At 38.6% G+C, this 6000-nt stretch overlaps 1 pseudogene; it reads right to left on the reverse strand.

Annotated features, from left to right (window-relative positions):
- The window catches only part of LOC104837778, a 175040-nt pseudogene that overhangs the window by 167322 nt on the left and 1718 nt on the right, over positions 1-6000 (reverse strand).

Here is a 6000-nt window from a genome sequence, read left to right on the forward strand (position 1 = left end):
AATGTCTGTTGCCTATAGTTTTATAGTATCCCCTTGAAAAAGCTGCTAGTATTTTCCAGAGGGCTATTGGATTATGCTATACCTTCCACAGCTGGGAAATATTTTATAACAGAAAGACTAAAGATGTCTTGAAATCCTGAAAATGGCCTTGTAAATAGAAACTTTACTGAGAACAATGGCAAGGTACTCCAGGTAAGGAGGAGGTAATAATTTCTTGTAAATAAAATTGAAGATTGCATTTAAATAACAAATGAAAAAAATTGCTACTGACTACAATGTATTTATTTGTGTATTTATTTCCTTGTTCATGTTTTTGATAAACAGTAAAAGTGATTTCCTACATAGCACATTAAATGGTAAATTTTACCTACGCCAAGACTGTTCATAGTGCTCTCTATACATCCAGATTTTTTGATCTCCCTTAAGATCTTTTCTCTTTGCCTCCCTAAGTAATTTCATATTATCCTCAAGTTTTCAACTTTGTTGCTCTAATCAACCTAATAAATATTTCAAAATCCATCCCTCAAATACTCCATACATCCTTATAGCATAATACTACAAAATACTTTACTATGAATGCACTCCAAAGAAAATAATTTACTAAAGATAAGTGGAACTCATAATTATCAATTGAGCTGGATGTATGTGAGTGTGTGCTGGAGCAAGGGAAGCTGAAAGAAATTCTTCTTTCTGAGAAGAGTGGAAACAGATTCATGACTAAGCTCAAGTAAGTTAGTTACAAATGTGGCTCAAGTAGTTCGGTGAATTTTAATTTGTTCACATTCCTCTTCTAATTTGTTCACATTATTCTTCCTATCAAAATGAAGGATTTGTAGCATTAATAAGCTAAACTACTTCAGGGAAATTATATATAATGAATTACCTTCAAAACATAAAAATGTAGCTGTTAATTTTCTATTTAAGAGACAATTGTAAAATTAAAAGGTCACAGCATTATATAAGAAGATTTTGTAGAAAGGCTGGATTGTTGGTTGTTTTTTAAATGTCAAAATTTCAGCCGTTTTTAGGTGTTCCATGACAGTACTAAAATCTGACCTCAATTAATTAATGTAAATATATTTAAAGTGATCATTAAAGGCAATAGGCATTTGGGACATCCCTAAATAAACCAAAGGCATAAATTATATCCCTTTAGTTTTCATGATTATTTACATATATCTACTTAAGAACATACTGCTTAAATACTAAGAGACATCACAATAAAAACCAAGATCTCAAGCTCCAGGGAGTTTATAGTATGAGTTGCCAGTGTGAGAAGTTGATTGACATATCCACATCTCTGTTCCCAGATATCCATAGATCACAATAAATGATTTTTCAATATGGACTGATTTACAGGATCAGAACTGTATCCATAATACATAAATGAAGGATGATGGAAAGTATATGACAAGAGAATAATTGAATAATACAGATTCATAATCTTAGGATTGACTTTTAATTTTGCTTTCCTTTATATTGACTTTCAAACAGATTTTGTTATAGTCTCAGACAAAGAACTGGTAAATTCATGGGTCCTACAAATGGACAAAAAATTATTTGCTTATAGTTCTCTGAGCCAATTGATGGCAGACACACTTTTGTCAGCAGCATATGTTCTGTCCAAGGAAGGCAGTATATGCTGTCAATATTTGAAGAACTATTCTTTATGGAGCAAATTGTGAAATCAAATTTCAGTATGCAGAACTTGAAGGAAGAGAAATAGCAGACATTGCAGATTGGTAAAAGCTTGTCCTTTGAGATGTTCAGAATAGCTTAAAATCATGAGAGAAGTGCTGTTCTTAACAATGCAACATATAATATATTCTGCAACAAATTTTTAAAGAAAAGTGAATCACCTTACTATCTGGATTTTATCTTCCATCACATAAAATGAAGCAACGTATTAAACCCATATTTGCCTTTTAAGTCAATGTCTTTTTCATGCAGTAAAAAGAAAAAAAAAAACTTGTGCAAAACCATAGAAAGCCTTAAGTGGTCCTGGCTGTTCAATATGAATTTTGAAATTATAAGATCTCTATGGTAGGAACTGAGAAAAGAATTTTAACTCATTTGAGCTTTACTCAAAAGAAAAAAAATAAGCTTTTTTCTGACCTTTCCATTACAGATTCATAATGAGGGATAACATTTCTGAGGGCCTTAATCTTCAATATAGCATTAGCTAAGAGTTGGATAACCTCTCTTTGTCTATAAACAGTTACAAACTAAGCTTGTTTGGAGTTTTCTGGGTAGCTAAACATACATGAGATAGGGCATCAAGCTTTTCAAAATAGTTTGAAAGACTGTATAATTCTTGGATCCTTCCATAGTAGTTTCTGTCTGCAGTAGTTCAAAGGTGTCATATTTATGTGTATACTTCTGGTGTCATATCAATTTTAAACTACATTCAGCAGAAGGAAAAAGATCTTATTGGGCTATGAGGAATGATAAAAAATTAGGTACAATAGAATTACAGAATACATGGGGTTGGAAGAGACCTTTATGAGTTAACTGGTCCTGCTGCCTGTTCAAAGCAGGTCTTACTTCAAAATTAGATGAGGTTGGTCATGGTTTTGACTACATGAATTTCCAAGGATGGATACTTCTCAGGTTTCTTGGTCAACCTGTTCCAGTGCTTAACTGCTCTCATTGTGATTCCCCCTCCCCCTTGTATCCAATAAGAATTTCACCTGCTGCACTATTGCCTCTCATTGTTTTACTTTTGAAAAAAAAAGTCTGTCTCCTTCATTTCTATGACCCCTTTTCAAGATAGTGAAAGACCATAATTTGGTTCATCCATTGTCCTTCTCTTATGCAGGCTCAATAAATCTAATTCTTCCGCCTCTCCTCACAGGTCATATTCTCTACCCCTCAGTCATCTCAGTGGTCCTCCTTCAGACTTACTACAATTTTTCAATATTTCTCCTGCATTGGGGGGTACAAACTGGACACCATGCTGCAGATGTGGACTCATGAGTGCTGACTAGAAGGGAATAATCATCTCCCATGACCTTCTGGGTAAAATCCTCCTAATGCATCCCAGTACATGCTTAGCCCTCACTGTCACAAGTGTGCACTGTTGACTCAGGTTCTGCTTCCTACTTGTTGTTCACCAGGACCCTTGGTCTTTTTTGCAAAGTTTTCCCTAATCCAGTCAGTTATTGATTCTTATGCTATCATTAATATATCAATAATAGACAGTGCATGAAAGAAAGAAGTTATGATAATTTAAATTCAGTAAGCCTTACAGGGATCCTACTATAGAAATAACTTCCATAGATGCAGGTGTTTATCAATATCTACATATGAATATGTATATTTATCTTTTGCATCAGAATTATTTGTTAATCTATTTATCTAGTACATTTATCTCTTACAAAATTCAAAATTTTTCTTTTATAGTCTTCTCTTGATACTCTTCTTCAAGAACTATGACTTGCTATTGCTTAAGTTTCACTTCCCTTAAACTACATAGTACTTCTTTTTACATAGGATATGTTTTGTGTGTGTTTGTGTATGGGTGCATATACTGACGTAGCCAAAGATCTATTTGTCATATATGGTTTCTGACATCTCTGTTCAATTGTTTATAATAATCTCTTTTCAGAGATGTAGGGCTGCTCCTCAGGGAAAAATTACTTGATGGTTTAGTGCAAAATGTCTATCAAGTGATGTTGCCAAGACTCATCTCTTTTCCACAACATTTTACTTATTAATCTGTATGAAGAAAGTCTGAGAGCAATGCCTGCCATCAAATAAAACCCAAATTTGTCCTTTTGATTTTCTAATTAGGTTCTCTATTAATTTTACTGTGATATGCAGATACTGTACCTGATTTCTGGCAGTACCCTGATTAAACATGGTTCAGCAGCAATGTCCTTCTAAGTAACTACTGCAGTCAGTCATACATGCTTCATTAACTTAAGTGTGCTGAGTATTTGAAATTTTAGGATGAAAAGAAGACAGGAAAACCATTTAGGTATAGCGTATTTTGCCCTAGCAGTTTCATTGTGTCCATGATTTAATGACTAAATCAAAGGAAATGGAAACAGAAATATCTGTGTTCTGAGTCACTTCCTATTATTTGCTCTGTGATCTTCTTGTGAAAGCTACTTCTTATCATAGCTACATGTATTTTTAAGGTCAGGTGATGCAAAGACATAGTCGCAGATATAGAATCATAGAATGATCTGGGTTGGAAGGGAACTTAAAGATTGTATAGTTCCACCCCCCCTGCCACAGGCAGGGACACCTTCCACTAGACCAGGTTGCTCAAAGCCCCATCCAACTTGGCCTTGAACACCTCCAGGGATGGGGCATCCCTAGCCTCTCTAGGCAACCTGTGCCAGTGCCTCACCACACTCACAGTAAAGAACTTCTTCCTTACATGTAATCTAAATCTACCCTCATTCAGTTTAAAGCCATTACCCCTTGTCCTATCACTACCTGCCCCTGTAAAAAGTCCCTCTCTGCCTTTGTTGTAGGCCCCCTTTAGGTACTGGAAGGCTACAATGAGGTCTCCCCAGAGCCTTCTCTTCTCCAGGCTGAACAACCCCAACTCTCTCATCCTGTCTTTACAGGAGAGGTGCTCCAGCCCTCTGATCGTCTTCGTGGCCCTGTCACATCCCAATTTCTCAGGACGACAATTCAGGTTCACCAATTCCCAGGTCAGGATTAAGGTGAAATGACACCAGGGATCCTTTAACTCACAAAACTCAACTTTTGTTCACTCACAGCAATGACTGGCATGAAACTACATTAGTAAACCATATAACACATGCCAACCGTATGTGACCAAACATATACTACAAGCCTTGCTTATTTGGGGATCAGTTCAGGGAAGAAAATAAGGAAAGCCCTCCCACTGAGTCACAAAGTTCAGAGTGAACCCCTTGCTTTCTAGAGTCCCTCTCAGAGAGGAGCCCAGGGGTGGCTGGATCCACTCCTAGTCCCAGACTTGGTCAACGGTTTTATGTCTAAAGGGATGAGGTGTAGGGATTATGAAGAAGGGGAGGGAGAGAGAGGAAAGAGAAAGAGAAAGTTTTCACTGGTCCTTGGTACAGCATTGGTCCAACCAGTCTAGAGGTCCAGTTCCGGAGGGCACATGTACACATGGGGCTTCAATTTGTGCCCTTTTATCATTTCCTTGCCCCTCCTTTAGGCAGGCAGTCGAAATCATTGGGCTAATTAGGTGTCATGCGCGGTTTGTGCTTCCAGAACCTTTGGGCAATGGGTTGTTGGGCTTGGAGGTCCTCTGGGCAGTAACTTCTCCTTCCCTGCAGGTACGACCATTCTTTGACCTTTGGCCATATATGGTGAACTCCCCTGCTCAGCATATTAGAACACAGAATTGCGCAACCTCTGACAAGCCCTCAGAGTCCTGTCCCTGTGTGGCTTCTCACCTGCAGTTTGTTGTTATGCAGAACTTGCCCTGCCACAATGTTTGAGACATTAACTCTTTTAGTCTCTCACAGGCCCTCCTCACTCCAACAGGTCCACATCCTTCTTATGTTGGGGCCCCCAGAGCTGAACCCAGTACTCCAGGTGGGGTCTCATGAGAACGGCCTAAAGGAGGAGAATCACCTCCCTCAACCTGTTGGTCAGGCTTCTTTTGATGCAGCCCAGGATATGGTTGGCTTTCTGGGCTGAAAATGCACATTGCCAGGTGTATTGGCTTTGTGTGGCAAGGTTTTGGTAGCAGGGGGGTTACAGGGGTGGCTTCTGTAAGAAGCTGCTGGAAGCTTCCCCTGTGTTCGAGAGAGAGAAAGCCCATACCAGCCGGCTCTAAGATGGACCCAGCGCCAGCCAAGGCCGAGCCAATCAGCGATAGTGGTAATGCCTCTGGGATAACATTTTTAAGAAGGAAAAAAAAGTTAGGACAGACAAAAACGGCAGCTGGAGAGAGGAGTGAGAACATGTAAGAGAAACAACCCTGCGGACACCAAGGTCAGTGAAGAAGGAGGGGGAGGAGACGCTCCAGGCGCCAGAGTGGAGATTCCA

This window comes from Haliaeetus leucocephalus, unplaced genomic scaffold (genome assembly GCF_000737465.1).
Source record: "Haliaeetus leucocephalus isolate CR32 unplaced genomic scaffold, Haliaeetus_leucocephalus-4.0 Scaffold555, whole genome shotgun sequence".
Lineage (NCBI taxonomy): Eukaryota > Metazoa > Chordata > Aves > Accipitriformes > Accipitridae > Haliaeetus > Haliaeetus leucocephalus.